This window comes from Scyliorhinus torazame, chromosome 23 (genome assembly GCF_047496885.1).
Source record: "Scyliorhinus torazame isolate Kashiwa2021f chromosome 23, sScyTor2.1, whole genome shotgun sequence".
Lineage (NCBI taxonomy): Eukaryota > Metazoa > Chordata > Chondrichthyes > Carcharhiniformes > Scyliorhinidae > Scyliorhinus > Scyliorhinus torazame.
The window spans coordinates 39,458,875-39,481,797 of record NC_092729.1 but is presented as its reverse complement, the minus strand read 5'-3'; the positions used below and the strand labels follow the sequence as shown (position 1 = coordinate 39,481,797).

General features: G+C 47.9%; 1 long non-coding RNA gene across 3 annotated transcripts; it reads left to right on the top strand.

The window, feature by feature from the left end:
- Window positions 1-218: 218 nt before the first annotated feature.
- Window positions 219-22,561, top strand: LOC140399736 (uncharacterized). Of its 3 annotated transcripts, none has more exons than XR_011937831.1 (5): window positions 219-278; window positions 443-576; window positions 912-1,018; window positions 3,037-3,142; window positions 22,472-22,561. It is a non-coding gene; the product is annotated as an uncharacterized lncRNA (long non-coding RNA). The 3 variants fall into 3 exon arrangements; XR_011937832.1 differs by lacking the exon at window positions 22,472-22,561 and adding an exon at window positions 13,069-13,087; XR_011937833.1 differs by lacking the exon at window positions 219-278 and adding an exon at window positions 291-352.
- The last annotated feature ends 362 nt before the right edge of the window (window positions 22,562-22,923 follow it).

Sequence of the window (22,923 nt, the reverse complement as noted above, 5' to 3'; positions counted from 1 at the left end):
GGTGTGGGGAAGGCCAAGGTTTAGCTGAAGTCACATTCTGTGTGTGTGGGGCTGAGCAGCAAGGAGATCAGCATCTCTTGTCACTCATTTACATGTCAATAGAGAGCTGTCCTCTGAGACAGACATTCCACACATGGCAGAGACTAGGGGTGGAGTCTGCTCACAGCTCACTGAGGATATATCTGTGTCTGAGGGACTTTAGTTCACAAACCAAAAACCCACGACACTGAAAACATTACCCCTCTCTTCTGTGTGTGTGTGTGTGTGTGTGTCGCTGGGTGTGTCAATCTCTCTGTTTTGAGCTGTGCCTTTTGGGTGTTGGCATGTTGCTGATTGGCTCGAGATTAGAAATGTTGGACTCCTGTTGTGCTGTTTTGTATATTTTTTTAAAATGTCCCTGTTATTGTCTTTATCACCAATTTAATCTCCTTTTTTTCTCCAGAGGCATCTTTATTTGGAAAACTGGAAGGAGGTCGGGAATCCTGTGAGGAGGACGAGGGAGTGTGAATTCTTCCCGAGGGAGCGCTGGCTGAGGCCTGTTCCGCAGGCTTCACCCGGGTTATTACCCTGACTGAGGTTTAATTTTAATATTGGAGGGATCAAAGAGAGTGAGGGAGGGAGACATAAATATGTATAAGAGGTACAGAGAGACAGCAAGAAACACAAGAGAAGGGGATTTTCACAGTAACTTCATTGCAGTATTAATGTAAGCCTAATTGTGATAATAAAAAGATTTTGAGTATTAATTGTCTCTCAATCTTTTTTAACCTCTGGTTGAAAGCTGTGACTTATTTGTATTCGGATGTTGCTGAGGAGTTGTAAAACTGAAAAGGGGACCCTGGGCTCTCGCTGTATTAAATAGTTTCAATCTTTTCCAGTGGTTTAGTTAATTTTCTCCCTCTTTTTCCCAGGAATTTGAATTTTGAAAGACTGCAATGTGAGCAGGAATCTTTGGACAAAGACTATTCTCCAGAGGACAAGTGGATGGACTGAGGCCTACTCCACAGGCCGCACTCACGTGAGTTGTCTCTTTATTGCCTCCCCGGCCTTGCACTTAGACACAAACACATTAACCCTTTGGTGGGCGGCAAAGAGTAAAATACAAATCTGGAATATGAAGCTGTCTAATTTTGTTCCAAAATGACAGTGGTTATATTGATTCTGAGCGTCCCAGGGGTGGGGGGGGGGGGGGTGGGGGGTTGCCAGGGGTGGGGGTTGGGGGTGCTGGGGGGGGGGGGTAATTTCACTGTTTCAGCCAATCTCTGAAATCTGGTAGAGAGAGCGAGAGAAATCTCAGATCAGAAACTCTGAACTCAATTTTGAAAGTGGTCATCATTTGTTGGGCTCTCCCTGTGCACAGGTTGCCTGCAGAATTCACAAAATTAACGATAGTGGGGTCACTTTTAAAATGAATCCATTGACTGTAAAGTAATCTCGATTGCCCGGAATTAAAGTCCCTTAACTTGAAGCGGGTATAATTCTGGAATGAAGCCTGTGTTTTAGGCCGAGACACAAGTTTTTTTTTTAGAAAATACAGCACAGAACAGGCCCTTCGGCCCACGATGTTGTGCCGAACCTTTGTCCTAGATTAATCATAGATTATCATTGAATTTACAGTGCAGAAGGAGGCCATTCGGCCCTTTGAGTCTGCACCGGCTCTTGGAAAGAGCACCCTACCCAAGGTCAACACCTCCACCCAACACAAAGGGCAATTTTGGACACTAAGGGCAATTTTTCATGGCCAATCCACCTAACCTGCACATCTTTGGACTGTGGGAGGAAACCGGAGCACCCGGAGGAAACCCACGCAGACAAGGGGAGGACGTGCAGACTCCGCACAGACAGTGATCCAAGCCGGAATCGAACCTGGGACCCTGGAGCTGTGAAGCAATTGTGCTATCCACAATGCTACCGTGCTGCCCTTAAGAACAAATAAATCTACACTATATCATTTAACCGTAATCCATGTAACTATCCAATAGCTGCTTGAAGGTCCCGAATGTTTCCGATTCAACTACTTCCACAGGCAGTGCATTCCATGCCCCCACTACTCTCTGGGTAAAGAACCTACCTCTGACATCCCTCCTATATCTTCCACCTTTCACCTTAAATTTATGTCCCCTTGTAATGGTTTGTTCCACCCGGGGGAAAAGTCTCTGACTGTCTACTCTTATCTATTCCCCTGATCATCTTATAAACCTCTACCAAGTCGCCCCTCATCCTTCTCCGTTCTAATGAGAAAAGGCCTAGCACCCTCAACCTTTCCTCGTAAGACCTACTCTCCATTCCAGGCAACATCCTGGTAAAGTATGAGGGTGAAATTAAATTTGCAGGAGGTCATTTGAATTCAGTTTGCTGTGGTTATGAATGTTGGATTCCTGTGTGTGACCCTGTCTCTCTTTCTTTCTCCTTCCCAACTATTAGAATGAGAGTGAGAAAGAGAGAGAGAGTACAGAAAGAGTGTGGGGCTGGGGGGTAATGGAGATTAGAGAGAGGGAGAGGAGAAAGAAAGAGAGGGTGGAGGGAGAGGGAGGTCGTGAAAAAGAGAGGCTTTCTCTCCCTTTCTGTCTTCTTTCCATTCTTGCCTCTCTCTCTCTCTCTGTCTCCCCTGCTTTCTGCCTCTATCTGTCCATTTCTCTCCAGCTTTTTAGTGTCTCTTTAAACCTTTAATCGAAGAAAACCACCCCACAAACTGCAATGGGGAGTCTCATCACATCTTTCTGGGGATACCCTGATTAGGGAAATAAATAGAAATAAATGCTGGGAGGGTGATGAGGGATAACGAGGGAGACAGAAATATGAATGAGAGGGATAGAGAGACCGAATGAGATAGCGAGAGAGAGAGAGAAAGAGAAACACAAGGGAAGCGGGAACTATCTCTCAATCATTTTTATTCTGTGGTTTATAACTGAGATTATTGCAGGTGGATGTTGCTGAGAGTGTGTGTAACTGAGAGGGGGAATCTTGGCCTCTTGCTGTGCTACAAGTTTAAACATTTTCCTGCGTTTTAGTTAATTTTCTCCCTCTTTTTCCCAGGAATTTGAACTTTGAAGACTGCAATGCGACCAGGAATGTTTGGACAAAGGCTATTCTCCAGAGGACAAGTGGATGGACTGAGGCCTACTCCACAGGCCGCACTCACGTGAGTTGTCTCTTTATTGCTGCCCCGGCCTTGCACTCAGACACAAACACATTAACCCTTTGGTGGGCGGCAAAGAGTAAAATACAAATCTGGAATATGAAGCTGTCTAATTTTGTTCCAAAATAACAGGGGTTATATTAATTCTGAGCGCCCCGGGTATTTGTGGTGGGGTAGGGGGTAGGGGGCGGGGGGGGGGGGGGATTTCACGGTTTCAGCCACTCTCTGCAACCTGGTAGCAAATGTAAACGACACTCAACACTGCCGACTGCACCTTCTGGGATCTTTCTGTGTGCCAATGGATTTCATTTTAGAAAGGTTTTTCTTCATTTTAAGAGGCAGTTTAATTCTTTCAGAAACTGAAGGGACTTCTCCAGGGATGTTCCAATCCACACATGACACGGCGGTGGGGGTGGGGTTGTTAGGTGCAGTGGGGAATGGGGCACCCAGCAGGAGTGAGGGGGGGGGGGGAGGAAGGACAGTGTCCCATCGGTTAGGTCCAGATAGCTGCCGCTGTGGGATCTTGCTGTTCACTCAGCAACAGTGACCACAACTCTTACAATAAAATAGCTCTCCCAGTGTTTGCGTGGGTTTCGCCCCCACAACCCAAAGATGTGCAGGCTCGGGGGACTGGCCACACGGAATTGTCCCTGAATTGGAAAAAATGAATTGGGCACTCTAAATTTATAAAAATAAATAAATAAATCTACAGTCCCTACTTCTTTAAAAAAAACAATGAAATAGCTCACAGACTGCAAAGTGGGTTTGAAGGTCTCGAATGTTAAAGTTTGAAACTTGAGTGGTTGCGAACGAGGGAGTTAATGAACCCTTCCTGCTGCACTGACGGGATATTCAGCCAGATCTCATAGCCGCTGAGAGAGAAATCCACCATCAGAAACTCGGAACTCAATTTGGAAAGTGTCACCATTTTGGGGATCTCCCCGTGCACAAGTTGCCTGCAGAATTCCGGAAATGAAACAACAGTGGGGTCACTTTAATAATGAATCCATCGACTGTAAAGTAATCTCGAATTATAGTCCCTTAACATGAAGCGGGGATAATTCTGGAATAAAGCCTGTGTTTTAGGCCGAGATTTAAATGTGAGGGTGAAATGAAATTGACAGGGGGCCATTTGAATTCAGTTTGCTGTGGTAGTGATTGTTCGATTCCTGTGTGTGACCATCTCAGTCTCTCCATCCCTCTCAGTCTCTCACCCTCTCAGTCTCTCTCACACTCTCAGCCTCTCTCTCCCTCTCAGTCTCTCTCACCCTCTCAGTCTCTCTCCCTCTCAGCCTCTCTCTCCCTCTCAGTCTCTCTCTCAGTCTCTCTCCCTCTCAGTCTCTCTCCCTCTCAGTCTCTCACCCTCTCAGTCTTTCCCTCCCTCTCAGTCTCTCCCTCTCTCCCTCCCTCTCAGTCTCTCCCTCTCTCTCTCCCTCTCAGTCTCTCTCCCTCTCAGTCTCTCTCCCTCTCAGCCTCTCTCACCCTCTCAGTCTCTCTCACCCTCTCAGTCTCTCTCCCTCTCAGTCTCTCTCCCTCTCAGCCTCACACCCTCTCTCCCTCTCACCCTCTCTCCCTCTCAGCCTCTCTCTCCCTCTCAGTCCCTCACCCTCTCAGCCTCTCTCACCCTCTCAGTCTCTCTCCCTCTCAGTCTCTCTCCCTCTCAGCCTCTCTCACCCTCTCAGTCTCTCCCTATCAGTCTCTCTCCCTCTCAGCCTCTCTCCCTCTCAGCCTCTCTCTCCCTCTCAGTCTCCCTCCCTCTCAGTCTCTCTCCCCCTCAGCCTCTCTCTCCCTCTCAGCCTCACACCCTCTCAGTCTCTCTCCCTCTCAGTCCCTCACCCTCTCAGCCTCTCTCACCCTCTCAGTCTCTCTCCCTCTCAGTCTCTCTCCCTCTCAGCCTCTCTCACCCTCTCAGTCTCTCTCCCTCTCAGTCTCTCACCCTCTCAGTCTCTCCCTATCAGTCTCTCTCCCTCTCAGCCTCTCTCCCTCTCAGCCTCTCTCTCCCTCTCAGCCTCTCTCACCCTCTCAGTCTCTCCCTCTCAGTCTCTCACCCTCTCAGTCTCTCTCTCCCTCTCAGTCTCTCTCCCTCTCAGTCTCTCTCCCTCTCAGTCTCCCTCCCTCTCAGTCTCTCTCCCCCTCAGCCTCTCTCACCCTCTCAGTCTCTCTCCCCCTCAGCCTCTCTCACCCTCTCAGTCTCTCTCCCTCTCAGCCTCTCTCACCCTCTCAGTCTCTCTCACCCTCTCAGTCTCTCTCCCTCTCAGCCTCTCTCCCTCTCAGTCTCTCTCCCTCTCAGTCTCCCTCCCTCTCAGTCTCTCTCCCCCTCAGTCTCTCTCACCCTCTCAGTCTCGCCCTCTCAGTCTCTCTTTCCCTCTCAGTCTCTCTCCCTCTCAGTCTCTCTCCCTCTCAGTCTCTCTCCCTCTCAGTCTCTCCCTCTCAGCCTCTCACCCTCTCAGTCTTTCTCCCTCTCTCCCTCTCAGTCTTTCTCCCTCTCACCCTCTCTGTCTCTCTCCCTCTCAGCCTCTCTGTCCCTCTCTCCCTCACCCTCTCTCCCTCTCAGTCTTTCTCCCTCTCTCCCTCTCAGTCTCTCTCTCCCTCTGTCTTTCTCCCTCTCTCCCTCTCAGTCTTTCTCCCTCTCTCCCTCTCAGTCTCACTCTTCCTCTCAGTCTTTCTCTCTCTCTCCCTCTCAGTCTCTCTCTCCCTCTCAGTCTCTCTCCCTCTCAGCCTCTCTCCATCTACGTCCCTCTCCCTCAGCCTCTCACCCTCTCAGTCTTTCTCCCTCTCTCCCTCACAGCCTCTCTCCCTCTCAGCCTCTCTCCCTCTCAGCCTCTCTCCCTCTCAGTCTTTCTCCCTCTCAGTCTCTCTCCCTCTCTGCCTCTCTCCCTCTCAGTCTTTCTCACTCTCCCTCTCTCCCTCTCAGTCTCTCTCTCCCTCTCAGTCTCTCTCCCTCTCAGCCTCTCTCCCTCTCAGTCTCTCTCTCCCTCTCAGTCTCTCTCCCTCTCAGCCTCTCTCACCCTCTCAGCCTCTCTCACCCTCTCAGTCCCTCTCCCTCAGTCCCGCTCCCTCTCTGTCTCTCTCCCTCTCAGACACTCTCCCTCTCAGTCTCTCTCCCTCTCAGTCTCTCTCTCCCTCTCAGTCTCTCTCCCTCTCAGTCTCTCTCCCTCTCAGTCTCTCTCTCCCTCTCAGTCTCTCTCTCCCTCCCAGTCTCTTTCACCCTCTCAGTCTCTCTCTCCCTCTCAGTCTCTCTCTCCCTCCCAGTCTCTTTCACCCTCTCAGTCTCTCTCCCTCTCAGCCTCTCTCCCTCTCAGTCTCTCTCCCTCTCAGTCTCTCTCTCCCTCTCAGTCTCTCTCCCTCTCAGTCTCTCTCCCTCTCAGTCCCTCTCCCTCTCAGTCCCTCTCCCTCAGTCCCTCTCCCTCTCTGTCTCTCTCCCTCTCAGTCTCTCTCCCTCTCAGTCTCTCTCCCTCTCAGTCTCTCTCTGCCTCTCAGTCTCTCTCCCTCTTAGTCTCTCTCTCCCTCTCAGTCTCTCTCTCCCTCTCAGTCTCTCTCCCTCTCAGTCTCTCTCTGCCTCTCAGTCTCTCTCCCTCTTAGTCTCTCTCTCCCTCTCAGTCTCTCTCCCTCTCAGTCTCTCTCCCTCTCAGTCTCTCTCACCCTGTCAGCCTCTCTCCCTCTCAGTCCCTCTCCCTCTCAGTCTCTCTCCCTCTCAGTCCCTCTCCCTCTCAGCCCCTCTCCCTCTCAGCCTCTCTCCCTCTCAGCCCCTCTCCCTCTCAGTCCCTCTCCCTCAGTCCCTCTCCCTCTCAGTCCCTCTCCCTCTCTGTCTCTCTCCCTCTCAATCTCTCTCCCTCTCAGTCTCTCTCCCTCTCCGTCTCTCTCTCCCTCTCAGCCTCTCTCCCTCTCAGTCTCTCTCCCTCTCAGTCACTCTCCCTCCCTCTCCCTCTCAGTCTCTCTCCCTCTCAGCCTCTCTCCCTCTTAGTCTCTCTCACCCTCTCAGTCTCTCTCTCCCTCTCTGTCTCTCTCTGCCTCTCAGTCTCTCTCCCTCTTAGTCTCTCTCACCCTCTCAGCCTCTCACCATCTCAGTCTCTCTCCCTCTCAGTCTCTCAGTCTCTCTCACCCTCTCAGTCTCTCTCCCTCTCAGTCTCTCTCTCCCTCTCAGTCTCTCTCCCTCTCAGTCTCTCTCACCCTGTCAGCCTCTCTCCCTCTCAGTCCCTCTCCCTCTCAGCCCCCTCCCTCTCAGTCCCTCTCCCTCAGTCCCTCTCCCTCTCTGTCTCTCTCCCTCTCAATCTCTCTCCCTCTCAGTCTCTCTCCCTCTCAGTCTCTCTCCCTCAGTCTCTTTCACCCTCTCAGTCTCTCACCCTCTCAATCTCTCACCCTCTCAGTCTCTCTCCCTCTCAGTCTCTCACCCTCTCAGTCTCTCTCCCTCTCAGTCCCTCTCCCTCTCTGTCTCTCTCCCTCAGTCTCTTTCACCCTCTCAGTCTCTCACCCTCTCAATCTCTCACCCTCTCAGTCTCTCTCTCCCTCAGTCTCTCTCACCCTCTCAGTCTCTCTCCCTCTCAGTCTCTCTCCCTCTCAGTCTCTCTCTCCCTCTCAGTCTCTCTCTCCCTCTCAGTCTCTCTCCCTCTCAGTCTCTCTCTCCCTCTCAGTCTCTCTCTCCCTCTCAGTCTCTCACCCTCTCAGTCTCTCTCCCTCTCAGTCTCTCTCCCTCTCAGTCTCTCTCCCTCTCAGCCTCTCTCCCTCTCAGTCTCTCTCACCCTCTCAGTCTCTCTCCCTCTCAGTCTCTCTCCCTCTCACCATCTCAGTCTCTCTCCCTCTCAGTCTCTCTGTCTCTCTCACCCTCTCAGTCTCTCTCCCTCTCAGTCTCTCTCTCCCTCTCAGTCTCTCTCCCTCTCAGCCTCTCACCATCTCAGTCTCTCTCCCTCTCTGTCTCTCACCCTCTGAGTCTCTGTCCCTCTCAGTCTCTCTCCCTCTCAGTCTCTCTCTCCCTCTCAGTCTCTCTCCCTCTCAGTCTCTCTCCCTCTCAGTCTCTCTCACCCTCTCACCCTCTCAGTCTCTCTCCCTCTCAGTCTCTCTCCCTCTCAGTCTCTCTCCCTCTCAGCCTCTCTCCCTCTCTGTCTCTCACCCTCTCAGTCTCTCTCCCTCTCAGCCTCTCTGTCTCTCACCCTCTCAGTCTCTCTCCCTCTCAGCCTCTCTCCCTCTCTGTCTCTCACCCTCTCAGCCTCTCTCCCTCTCTGTCTCTCACCCTCTCAGTCTCTCTCCCTCTCAGCCTCTCTCCCTCTCTGTCTCTCACCCTCTCAGTCTCTCTCACCCTCTCAGTCTCTCTCCCTCTCAGTCTCTCTCCCTCTCACCATCTCAGTCTCTCTCCCTCTCAGTCTCTCTGTCTCTCTCACCCTCTCAGTCTCTCTCCCTCTCAGTCTCTCTCTCCCTCTCAGTCTCTCTCCCTCTCAGCCTCTCACCATCTCAGTCTCTCTCCCTCTCTGTCTCTCACCCTCTGAGTCTCTGTCCCTCTCAGTCTCTCTCCCTCTCAGTCTCTCTCTCCCTCTCAGTCTCTCTCCCTCTCAGTCTCTCTCCCTCTCAGTCTCTCTCACCCTCTCACCCTCTCAGTCTCTCTCCCTCTCAGTCTCTCTCCCTCTCAGTCTCTCTCCCTCTCAGCCTCTCTGTCTCTCACCCTCTCAGTCTCTCTCCCTCTCAGTCTCTCTCCCTCTCAGCCTCTCTCCCTCTCTGTCTCTCACCCTCTCAGCCTCTCTCCCTCTCTGTCTCTCTCTCCCTCTCAGTATCTCTCCCTCTCAGTCTCTCTCCCTCTCAGTCTCTCTCTCCCTCTCAGTCTCTCTCTCCCTCTCAGTCTCTCTCTCCCTCTCAGTCTCTCTCTCCCTCTCAGTCTCTCTCTCCCTCTCTGTCTCTCACCCTCTCAGTCTCTCTCCCTCTCAGTCCCTCTCCCTCTCAGTCACTCTCCCTCTCAGCCTCTCTCCCTCTCAGTCTCTCTCCCTCTCAGTCTCTCTCTCCCTCTCAGTCCCTCTCCCTCTCAGTCACTCTCCCTCTCAGCCTCTCTCCCTCTCAGTCACTCTCCCTCTCAGTCTCTCTCCCTCTCAGTCCCTCTCCCTCTCAGTCACTCTCCCTCTCAGCCTCTCTCCCTCTCAGTCTCTCTCCCTCTCAGTCTCTCTCCCTCTCAGTCCCTCTCCCTCTCAGTCCCTCTCCCTCAGTCCCTCTCCCTCTCAGTCCCTCTCCCTCAGTCCCTCTCCCTCTCAGTCCCTCTCCCTCAGTCCCTCTCCCTCTCAGTCCCTCTCCCTCTCAGTCCCTCTCCCTCAGTCCCTCTCCCTCTCAGTCTCTCTCCCTCTCAGTCTCTCTCCCTCTCAGTCCCTCTCCATCTCAGTCCCTCTCCCTCTCAGTCCCTCTCCCTCTCAGTCCCTCTCCCTCAGTCCCTCTCCCTCTCTGTCTCTCTCCCTCTCAGTCTCTCTCCCTCTCAGTCCCTCTCCCTCTCAGTCTCTCTCCCTCTCAGTCTCTCTCGCCCTCCCAGCCTCTCTCACCCTCTCAGTCTCTCTCAGTCCCTCTCCCTCTCTGTCTCTCTCCCTCTCAGTCTCTCTCCCTCTCAGTCCCTCTCCCTCTCAGTCTCTCTCCCTCTCAGTCTCTCTCGCCCTCCCAGCCTCTCTCACCCTCTCAGTCTCTCTCAGTCCCTCTCCCTCTCTGTCTCTCTCCCTCAGTCCCTCTCCCTCTCTGTCTCTCTCCCTCTCAGTCTCTCTCCCTCTCAGTCTCTCTCGCCCTCCCAGCCTCTCTCACCCTCTCAGTCTCTCTCAGTCCCTCTCCCTCTCTGTCTCTCTCCCTCTCAGTCTCTCTCCCTCTCAGTCTCTCTCGCCCTCCCAGCCTCTCTCACCCTCTCAGTCTCTCTCAGTCTCTCTCCCTCTCAGACTCTCTCCCTCTCAGTCTCTCTCCCTCTCTCAGTCTCTCTCCCTCTCTCTCAGTCTCTCTCAGTCTCTCTCCCTCTCAGTCTCTCTCTCCCTCTCAGCCTCTCTCTCCCTCTCAGTCTCTCTCTCCCTCTCAGTCTCTCTCAGTCTCTCTCACCCTCTCACCCTCTCTGTCTCTCTCCCTCTCAGTCTCTCACCCTCTCAGCCTCTCTCCCTCTCAGTCTCTCTCTCCCTCTCAATCTCTCTCAGTCTCACTCAGTCTCTCTCCCTCTCAGTCTCTCTCCCTCTCAGTCTCTCTCCCTCTCAGCCTCTCTCTCCCTCTCTCTCAGTCTCTCTCCCTCTCTCTCAGTCTCTCTCAGTCTCTCTCTCCCTCTCTGTCTCTCTCCCTCTCAGTCTCTCTCCCTCTCAGCCTCTCTCCCTCAGTCTCTCTGTAAACTGGACCCCACACACACTCAGCTGGACAACAGGTCCTGTGTCACTCGCAATCCAGGCTCAGCTCTCTATAAACTGGACCCCACACACACTCAGCTCCTGTGTCACAGGCAATCCAGGCCCAGCTCTCTGTAAACTGGACCCCACACACACTCAGCTGGACAACAGGTCCTGTGTCACTCGCAATCCAGGCCCAGCTCTCTGTAAACTGGACCCCACACACACTCAGCTGGACAACAGGTCCTGTGTCACTCGCAATCCAGGGCCAGCTCTCTGTAAACTGGACCACACACACACTCAGCTGGACAACAGGTCCTGTGTCACTCGCAATCCAGGCGACTCATTTGAAAAATAAAAATGAAAATCGCTTCTTGTCACAAGTAGGCTTCAAATGACGTTACTGTGAAAAGCCGCAGTCGCCCCATTCCAGCACCTTTCGGGGAGGCTGCTACGGGAATTGAACCGTGCTGCTGGCCTGCCTTGCTCTGCATTCGAAGCCAGCGATTTAACCCTGAAATCTGTGAGGCTTTATTCCATGACGCTCACATTGCCCTGAAAGTTGACTCCAAGTGAATACAGTGTGTGTGGCACTGCAAGGGACTCCAATACACTGACCCATTGGTTAGGTTAACAATCTTCATTTACTACCCAACATTCTCCCATGTGTGTTGTGTGACAGACATCATACTGACAGCTCTCCATCCACAGCAACATGCAGCCACTTCCCTGCCTCCCACACTGTGTGCTGACAGCTCGGATATGTGTGGACCCCTGTCACTGTAGCAAAGTCACTCTGCTGGACTTCTCTCGGGTCTCTTTTGTATATCTCCCCTCTCACCTTCCGAAGTAGTTGAAATTAAATATAATACTCTTTGAAAAATACATAACCAAAGACCCTGGAGACACTGCAATAGAAGACATACATTAATATGAGCTAGCTGGGGAAATTGGGCACACAGTTACAGAATACGAGTCATGTATGTAACCTCTATGGGGAGCGAGGAGACACGGTTATTGAATAAGGTCGTGCATATCAGCTAGCTGGTGAACTGGGAGGTACAGTAACAGAATAAGGGTCATGTATATAAGCTCGCTGGTGAAGTGACGGACCAACATTATGAATAAGGCTGATGAATAGCAGTATACAAATTGGCAAGTAATCCTTCATTTATATGGAACAGTTGTAAAGCCGCACTTGGATTATTGTGCACAATTCTGGTCGCCACACTGCCAGAATGATGTAGAGTGTGAAGAGGACAGTTATCAGGATGGTGCCCGGTTAGGAGGATGTTAGTTATGTGGAGAGGATGAATAGACTCGGACTGTTTTCATTAGAACCCCGGAGGTTGAAGGGCGAACTGATAGAGGTCGACAAGATTATGAGGGGCATGGATAGAATGGATGGGCAGGCACCCTATTCCAAGGTGGTGTCTACCACCAGGGGTCATGGACCTAAGGTCAGACGGGAAATTTTTAGAGGAGATCTGCGAGGCAGGTTTATTACACACAGCGTATAGAGTGGCTGGAACACGTTGCCAGGGGAGGTTGTAGAAACACGTACTTTTTGCGGCGTTGAAAAGGCATGTCGCAAATACATGGATCAGTTGGGTATGAAGCGATACAGCACGAGGAAGGGCTATGGATATAGGCCAAGAATGGTATCATCACCGGTACAAGCTTGCAGGGCCAAATGTCCTGTTCCTGTGCTATATTGTTTTTTGTTCTATATAAGCTCGCTGGGAAACAAGGCGATACGATTACAGAATAAGGTTCATGTATCTAAGCTAGCTTTGGAACATGGAGACTCAGTAACCGAATGATGTTCAGGTATTTACGTTATATGGGCATATGGAGACACCATTACTGAATGAAGAGCCATGTCTATAGGCTGGCTAGGGAAATGGGAGACACAGTTACATCGTGTGGGCAATGTCATTGCACAAGATTTTTAACTTGGAGACACAGGTGCAGCACGGGTCATTAAGTGAAGCTTGTTGGGAAATAGTAGAAACTGTTACAGACTGTGGCTATATTTCCAAGTCAGGGTGGTGAGTGACTTGGAGGGGAAATCACCAGGTAGTGGGTTTCCTCGATATCTGAATTTTGCCCAGTCCCTGCTCCGGATTCAATTATTTGTCTCCTTGTATCGCTGGCATTTTGAACTCTTCCTCTCTTGTAAATCCTGAAACCAAGTCATTAAAGGCATGTTTGTCATGTCCTTATTTTAATTGGCAAATACACCATCAACAGTTAAAAAAGGACAACATTACATGCGACGGCTCTCCTTTTCATAATTAATTTCAAACGCTCCCTATGATGACTCCTTGCGATTTTAGTTCCCTGCTCTATTTATTTGTACTTTACTCTTGCTTGTTCACTGTTTACAACTGTGACAATCCTGCATCCACGATTCTATCATGGCTGCCATGTTGTCACACGGAAGTTCAATTTGTGGCTGGCGTCATTTAATCTATTCTTCAAACGTTTTGTGTGTGTCTGTACGAACAAAATTAATAATATCGTAAGCTAGACACAGTCATTCTGCTCTAATTTTGTTTTACCCAAACGCGGTAACTGTTGCTATTTCAGCGACTTATCCACGTTTCTGTACAGACACTAACCCGGGAGACGGATACTGCAAGATACAAACTCGGAACAAGGGGCAGCCACTGAAGTCTGTAAAAAGGGGCATATTATTTCATTCAGAGGTTTTAGATGTTCTGAATTCTCTACCCCTGAATGCTGCGAATTCTCATCTGCAGAGGATATTATCTCTAAAAGGCTGTCTCTGTAACTAAGGCTGCTGTGTCAACTTGCAAATATACCTTCTAGATTTGAATAATTTGCAAGAGTTGCTGGTGATCTTCTGAGTGTATTTCCCTATTGGACATCGATGTCAGGGTGAGGGAAGCTCAGACTAAGTTTAAATAACGTTAAGAAATATGTTTTTAGACCTAATTTTACATGAAAACATGGAGTAACGAATGTAACCAAAGTTCCGAAGTAATTGAAATTAAATATAATACTCTTTGAAAAATACATAACCAAAGAACCTGGAGACACTGCAATAGAAGACATACATTAATATGAGCTAGCTGGGGAAATTGGGCACACAGTTACAGAATACGAGTCATGTATGTAACCTCTATGGGGAGCGAGGAGACACGGTTATTGAATAAGGTCGTGCATATCAGCTAGCTGGTGAACTGGGAGGTACAGTAACAGAATAAGGGTCATGTATATAAGCTCGCTGGTGAAGTGACGGACCAACATTATGAATAAGGCTGATGAATAGCAGTATACAAATTGGCAAGTAATCCTTCATTTATATGGAACAGTTGTAAAGCCGCACTTGGATTATTGTGCACAATTCTGGTCGCCACACTGCCAGAATGATGTAGAGTGTGAAGAGGACAGTTATCAGGATGGTGCCCGGTTAGGAGGGTGTTAGTTATGTGGAGAGGATGAATAGACTCGGACTGTTTTCATTAGAACCCCGGAGGTTGAAGGGCGAACTGATAGAGGTCTACAAGATTATGAGGGGCATGGATAGAATGGATGGGCAGGCACCCTATCCCAAGGTGGTGTCTACCACCAGGGGTCATGGACCTAAGGTCAGACGGGAAATTTTTAGAGGAGATCTGCGAGGCAGGTTTATTACACACAGCGTATAGAGTGGCTGGAACACGTTGCCAGGGGAGGTTGCAGAAACACATACTTTTGCGGCGTTGAAAAGGCATGTCGCAAATACATGGATCAGTTGGGTATGAAGCGATACAGCACGAGGAAGGGCTATGGATATAGGCCAAGTATGGTATCATCACCGGTACAAGCTTGCAGGGCCAAATGTCCTGTTCCTGTGCTATATTGTTTTTTGTTCTATATAAGCTCGCTGGGAAACAAGGCGATACGATTACAGAATAAGGTTCATGTATCTAAGCTAGCTTTGGAACATGGAGACTCAGTTACCGAATGATGTTCAGGTATTTACGTTATATGGGCATATGGAGATACCATTACTGAATGAAGAGCCATGTCCAGAGGCTGGCTAGGGAAATGGGAGACACAGTTACATCGTGTGGGCAATGTCAATACACAAGATTTTTAACTTGGAGACACAGGTGCAGCACGGGTCATTAAGTGAAGCTTGTTGGGAAATAGGAGAAACTGTTACAGACTGTGGCTATATTTCCAAGTCAGGGTGGTGAGTGACTTGGAGGGGAAATCACCAGGTAGTGGGTTTCCTCGATATCTGAATTTTGTCCAGTCCCTGCTCCGGATTCAATTATTTGTCTCCTTGTATCGCTGGCATTTTGAACTCTTCCTCTCTTGTAAATACTGAAACCAAGTCATTAAAGGCATGTTTGTCATGTCCTTATTTTAATTGGCAAATACACCATCAACAGTTAAAAAAGGACAACATTACATGCGACGGCTCTCCTTTTCATAATTAATTTCAAACGCTCCCTGTGATGATTCCTTGCGATTTTAGTTCCCTGCTCTATTTATTTGTACTTTACTCTTGCTTGTTCACTGTTTACAACTGTGACAATCCTGCATCCACGATTCTATCATGGCTGCCATGTTGTCACACGGAAGTTCAATTTGTGGCTGGCGTCATTTAATCTATTCTTCAAACGTTTTGTGTGTGTCTGTACGAACAAAATTAATAATATCGTAAGCTAGACACAGTCATTCTGCTCTAATTTTGTTTTACCCAAACGCGGTAACTGTTGCTATTTCAGTGACTTATCCACGTTTCTGTACAGACACTAACCCGGGAGACGGATACTGCAAGATACAAACTCGGAACAAGGGGCAGCCACTGAAGTCTGTAAAAAGGGGCATATTATTTCATTCAGAGGTTTTGGGATGTTCTGAATTCTCTACCCCTGAACGCTGCGAATTCTCATCTGCAGAGGATATTATCTCTAAAAGGCTGTCTCTGTAACTAAGGCTGCTGTGTCAACTTGCAAATATACCTTCTAGATTTGAATTATTTGCAAGAGTTGCTGGTGATCTTCTGAGTGTATTTCCCTATTGGACATCGAGGTCAGGGTGAGCGAAGCTCAGACTAAGTTTAAATAACGTTAAGAAATATAATCTTTTGGACCTAATTTTGGATGACAACTTAGAGGAAACAGCAAAGCTATGAAATAATTGAAAATACATACAATACTTCCATTAAAATACATAGCCATAGAACTTGGAGACACTGCAATAGAAAACATGACATTAATAAGAGCTAGCTGCGGAAATGGGGCACATAGTTCCAGAATAAAGTTCATGTATATAAGCTCGCAGGTGAACTGGGAGACACAGTTAGAGAATAAGGGCCATTATATCAGCTCGCTGGTTAAGTGGCGAGACAACTTAAAGAATAACGCTGATGTATGTCAGCATACAAACTGGCACTTCGTGCTACAGTTGTTTCGAAGCTATGTTAGGCCGCACTTGGAATATTGAGCACGATTGTAGTCCCCAGAACATAGAACATAGAACATAGAAAAATACAGCACAGAACAGGCCCTTCGGCCCACGATGTTGTGCCGAACCTTTGTCCTAGATTAATCATAGATTATCATTGAATTTACAGTGCAGAAGGAGGCCACTCGGCCCCTTGAGTCTGCACCGGCTCTTGGAAAGAGCACCCTACCCAAACTCAACACTTCCACCCAACACCAAGGGCAATTTGGACATTAAGGGCAATTTATCATTGGCCAATTCACCTAACCCGCACATCTTTGGACTGTGGGAGGAAACCGGAGCACCCGGAGGATGGAGAGGCTTTGGGAGAGGGTTCAGAGTCGGGTTACCAGGATGTTGCCTGGTCTGCAGGGTGCTAGCTATGCAAAGAGTCTCAATAGACCCGGACTGTTTTTATCAGAACCCCGGAGGATGATGACTAAGTCCGATGAATATCAGTACAAAAAGTCATCCTTCATGTGTTTGGAACCGCTGTAAGGCCGAAAGGATTATGAGGAGCATGCATAGAGTGGGTGAGCAGGCACTTTACTCTTGAGTGGATGTCAGCCACCAGGGGGCATAGGTTGAAGGTCAGTGAGGCAAAGTTGAGAGATGTGCGAGGCAGGTTTTATTGCACAGGGTGGTGAGTGCTGGAACGCATTATCAGATGAGGTTGTGGAATCAGATATATTAACGGCGTTCAAAATAGTCAACAACAAATACATGGATCAGATGGATATAGGGGGATGCGGCACGAGGAAGTGCTAAGTGTGGTATCATGACCGTGAAAGCATTGGAGGACCAAAGGTCATCTTCGTGTTCATTGTTCTACAGGAGCTCGCTTCGAGGAAACGATGTAAACAAAGGTTCGAAATCATTGAAATTAAATATAATACTCTTTGAAAAGAACATAACCAGAGAACTTGGAGACACTGCAATAGAAGTCATATCATTAATATGAGCTAGCTGCGGAAATTGGACACACAGAATACGGGTCATGTATGTAACCTCGCAGGGCACCGAGGAGTGACGGTTATTGAATAAGGTCATGAATATCAGCTAGCTGGTGAACTAGGAGGCATTGTAACAGAAAAAGGGTCATGTATACCAGCTCTCTGACGAAGTGACGGACCAACGTTATGAATAAGGCTGATGAATATCAGTATAAAAATTGGCAAGTCATCCTTCATTTATATGGAACAGTTGTAATGCCGCACTTGGATTATTGCGCTCAATTCTGGCCGACCACTGCCAGAATGATGTTGCGTGTGAAGAGGACGGTTATCAGGATGTTGCCTGGTCAGGAGGATGTTAGTTCTGTGGAGAGGATGAATAGACAAGGACTGTTTTCATTAGAACCCCGGAGGTTGAGGGGCGAACTGATAGAGGTCTACAAGATTATGAGGGGCATGGATAGAATGGATGGGCAGGCACCCTATCCCAAGGTGGTGTCTGTCACCAGGGGTCATCTATTTAAGGTCAGTGGGGAAAAGTGTAGAGGAGATCTGCGAGGCTGGTTTATTACACACAGCATGGTGAGGTCGTAGAAGCAGGTACTTTCATGGCGTTCAAAAGGCATGTCGACAAAACATGGCTAGATTGGGTATAGAACGATTCAGCACTAGGGAGTGCTATGGATTTTGGCCAAGTATGGTATCATCACCGGTACAAGCTTGCAGGGCCAAATGTCCTGTTCCTGTGCTATATTGTTTTTTGTTCTATATAAGCTCTTTGGGAAACAAGGAGGTACGGATACAGAATAATGTTCATGTATCTCAGCTAGCTTGGGAACTGGGAGACTCAGTTATCGAATGATGTTCAGGTACTTAAGTTATATGGGGACATGGAGATACCATTACTGTATGAAGAGGCTGGCTATGAAAATAGGAGACCCAGTTACATTGTGTGGGCAATGTAAATACACAAGATTTTTAACTTGGAGACACAGCTACCGCACGGGTCATTAAGTGAAGCTTGTTGGGAAATAGTAGAAACTGTTACAGACTGTGGCTATATTTCCAAGTCAGGGTGGTGAGTGACTTGGAGGGAAATCACCCGGTAGTGGGGTTCCTAGATATCTGAATTTTGCCCAGACCCTGCTCCTGTTTCAATAATATGTCTCCTCGTATCGCTGGCATTTTGAACTCTTCCTCTCTTGTAAATACTGATACACAGTCATTAAAAAGCACGTTTGTCATTTCCTTATTTTAATTGACAAATGCACCATCAACTGTTAACAAGGGACGACCTTCCATGTGACCACTCTCATTTTCATAATTAATTGCAAAAGCTCCCTGTGATGATTTTAGTATTGCGAGTTTATTTTCATGCTCCATTTATTTGTATTTTACTCTTGCTTTGTCACCATTTACAACTGTGACAATCTTGCATTCATGATTCTGTCATGGCTGCCATCTTGTAACCCGCAAGCTAGATTTTGTGGCTGGAGTCATTTAATCTATTATTTATACTCAGGATATGTACAAACAAGATTAATAATGCCGGAAGCTAGACACAGTCTTTCTGCTCTAATTTTGTTTGTTAACTATTGCTATTTCAGTCACTTATCCACGTTTTTGTACAGACACTAACCCGGGTACTGGAAGATACAGTCTCGAAATAATTGGCAGCAACTGACGCCTGTAAAAAGGGGCATATTATTTATTTCAGAGGTTTTGGGATGTTCTGAATTCTCTACCCCAGAACACTGTGAATTTTCAGCTGCAGAGGATATTACCTTTAAAAGGCTGTCTCTGTGAATGAGGCTGCTGTGTCAACTTGCAAATATACCTTCTAGATTTGAATTATTTGCAAGAGTTGCTGGTGATCTTCTGAGTGTATTTCCCTATTGGACATCGGGGTCAGGGTGAGGGAAGCTCAGACTAAGTTTAAATAACATTAAGAAAGATAATTTTTGGACCTAATTTTGGATGACAACTTAGAGGAAACGATATAACCAAAGTTATGAAATAATTGAAAATAAATATAATACTTCCATAAAAATACAAAGCCATAGAACTTGGAGACACTGCAATAGAACACATGTTCTATTCAATAGACATTAATCAGAGCTAGCTGCGGAAATGGGGCACACAGTTACAGAATTATAGCTCAGGTATATAAGCTCGCTGGTGAACTGGGAGACACAGTTACAGAAAAGGGCCATGAATTTAAGCTCTCTGGGTAAGTGGCGAGCCAACTTAAAGAATAACGCTATGTACCTGTCTACCTGTTTTTTAAATGACAAAATCGCACCCACCTCTACTACTGCCTCTGGAATCCCATTCCAGATGTACACCACCCGCTGTGTGAAGATATTTTCTCTCGGGTGGGAGAGTCATCCTCACTCATTTCCACTTAAACAGGCTGCTGCGAACATAACTCAGTAGAAACAGTCTTCAGCCCTCTGCTCAGGAGCTGGGCTGGTCACACACACCCTCAATATACCCAACAGACACACAGCAGGAGACAGGACTCTAACCTGCTTTTTATAGTAAGAAGTCTTACAACACCTCTTCCTTCACCTGAGGAAGGAGCAGTGCTCCGAAAGCTAGTGAAACTAACCTGTTGGACTTTAACGTGGTGTTAGACTTCTCACTGAGCCCAGGCCAGTCCAAAACCAGCATCTCCACATCATGGCTGCTTTTTGTTATTCATTGTTCCACAGCTTGGAGGCCCCTCTGGGACAGGGACAGCATTTTATAATCCATCCCTATTTGCTGCTGGCTATGGTTAGAATATCACACACACTCACAGATCTTCATCGACACACAGTCACACAAACATATTCACACACACACACACACACACACACAAGCACTCACACACACATACATATGCTCACACACACATACATATGCTCACGTGCACTGACATGCTGGCCAGACACATACATTTTCACACACACCTACAGTAATATCGTCACATACGCAGATGGACACAAGCTCTCACACACTCACTTACACACACTCACATAAATCTTCACACACAAGCTCTCACACACAGCCTCACACACTCACACACACACTCGCTCACGTACCTTACCCACAGTTGCTGATCACTATTACGTTGACGCTGACTTTAACTTGAATCAATTTCTTCCAAAAGTCCTGATTGCTTTTCCAAATGGAGCTAACATTTCCAAGCCAAAGTATTTGTTGTGTGTGTGGGCAAGTGTGTCTGGGTTACATGTTTCGTCTGTCCACAGACATTACCGGCAGAAACCTTTACACATTTCAGAATCATGAACAACTCGGTGGCAAGAGATTCAGAAGATCAAATGCTGCATTTTTCTGCCTCTGACAAGCAGCTCTGCAGAGGCAGAGAGAGAGAGAGAGAGAGACCGTCTGGTGGGGAATGTCTGAATCACACACACACCTTTACCAATCTCCACCTAGTGGGGAATGTCTGAATCACACACACACCTTGTTCTCACTGGAACGAAGGAGGTTGACGGGAGACCTGAGAGATGGTCTACAAAATTATGAGGGGCATAGACAGAGTGGATAGTCAGAGGCTTTTCCCCAGGGTGGAGGGGTCAATTACTAGGGGGCATAGGTTTAAGGTGAGAGGGGCAAAGTTTAGAGTAGATGCACGAGGCTGACCGAGAAATATGGGTTGCCCCGAGGGAATGCATTCAGGTACATGCAATTGAGGGCTTTTGCGAGGCAACAGGTGAGGGAATTCCCGCAGCTCCCGACACAAGAGGTGCAGGACAGAGTCATCTCAAAGAAATGGGTGGGGGATGGTAAGGTGTCGGATATATATAGGGAAATGAGGGACAAAGGGGAGACTATGGTGGACGAACTAAAAGGGAAATGGGAAGAAGAGCTAGGGGAGGAGATCGAGGAGGGGCTGTGGGCAGATGCCCTAAACAGGGTAAACTCGTCGTCCTCGTGCGCCAGGCTAAGCCTGATTCAGTTTAAGGTATTACACAGGGCACATATGACTGGAACACGGCTCAGTAAATTTTTTGGGGTGGAGGATAGGTGTGCGAGGTGCTTGAGAAGCCCAGCGAATCATACCCATATGTTTTGGTCATGCCCGGCACTACAGGGGTTTTGGGTGGGGGTGACAAAGGCGCTTTCAAAAGTAGTAGGAGTCCGGGTCGAACCAAGCTGGGGGTTGGCTATATTTGGGGTTGCACAAGAGCCGGGAGTACAGGAGGCGAGAGAGGCCGATGTTTTGGCCTTTGCGTCCCTAGTAGCCCGGCGCAGGATATTGCTAATGTGGAAAGAAGCCAAGCCCCCGGGGGTGGAGACCTGGATAAATGATATGGCGGGGTTTATAAAGTTAGAGCGGATTAAGTTCGTCCTAAGGGGGTCGGCTCAAGGGTTCACCAGGCGGTGGTAACCGTTCGTCGAATATCTTGCGGAAAGATAGATGGGGGAAAAAAGAAGGCAGCAGCAGCGGCCCAGGACTTGGGGGGGGGAGGGATGGGGGGGGATTGGGGGGGGGGGGTGGCCTGTGACAAGGCAGTTGCCAATTAGGGCTAGTTTTCATTTTTGTTATTTAATATTTATTTATTTGTTGTTTTTTGTTTATATAAAAAAGGTCATTATTATCTGTATTGTTATAATGTTGTGTAAAGGATGCACAATGTACTGTGTTGGTTGACCAAAAATTTTCAATAAAATATTTATTAAAAAAAAAAAAAATATGTCTCCAGAAAATGTAACTCTGAACAAAAGATGATGTCAGGGAACAGAGGCTGAAGCTGCTCTGCGTTTAGGTTTTCAACCAATCCTGGCAGCTTCTGCTCAGCATTCTTCTCACTCTGACACTGTCTTTCCACTGACACAAACCAAAGCAATGTTTCTTCCGAGCTGTGACCAAACCCAACACTGAGGGAACAAGGTCCCCTTATTCTCGTCCGTTTAACACCTGTCTTCTGTTTACCCTACAGCCGTAACACAGTCACTACTTTGAAATGGCAACTGACAAAATGTAAAACTGGATTGGGAGATTTATGTCAGAGAGGAGATTCAGAAATATGGAAGCAACTGGAGTTAATCTATCAATTGGCAGCCGTAATTAAAAGAAACTGGAGATCACTGCTCAGAATCCACATGTAATCCTGTCCCAGCCCACAGCCACGTCCAACAGTCATTATACTCAAAGCATTTCTCATCGTCCTCAGATATGGATGTTTTTTCAGAGGTCATAGATCACTTTAGAGAATTCCTTGGTGTATATTAGCTGTTTGATATTTTGGAGTGTACCTGTGGTCTCTAACATGTCTCCAGAAAATGTAATCTAAACAGAAGATGATGTCAGGGAACAGAGGCTGAAGTTGCTCTGTGACATGTGTCAGCAGAACACATGGTAGTTGCTGATGATATTCATTTTCCTGCGGAATAGACCAGATCATTCTCAGCGTATTCCATCAATGTTAAGTATCAGGAAGTTTGGTTTATTGCAATGATCCCTGCGTTCCCACAGAATTGATGTAAAGTTTTGCTCGTCTAACCTATCTCCCATTCTCCTTCCCTCTCTCGTCCTCAACTCTCTCTCTTATCCTCAGTCCATACTTTCTCTATCTCTCCTTCAGCATTAGAAACACCAGAGGACTGGAGAGAGCAGTTACCATTTTATACTCGATCATCAATGAAAAGACAAAGACGAATCTCCATACAATATTATTGAGGTAATAATAGTGAATATATTAAACTATTGTAACTATTTCTCCTGACTAAGTGACACAACTGGAATAAACTATTATCTGTGCCCTTGTCGTTCTCTGAAACAATTAATGGCCGCAGCATGGAGACAGGAGCCATGAATATAACTGTCTGTTGGCTCCGAGACGCCCCAAAACCCTGAGTGAAATTTGAAGAGTCACCTCAAACAGACTGAATGAGCAGAGACTCATCGCACTTACTCTTCCCATCAAGGGACCGTGGTTATTCATGTTCCAGCTTCATTGCTGATGTTAACAAAAAGAGTTGAAGAAAATCCGTGGGCAATTTGAGTTTGGCGTAACTTACATTTGAAATTTTTAAT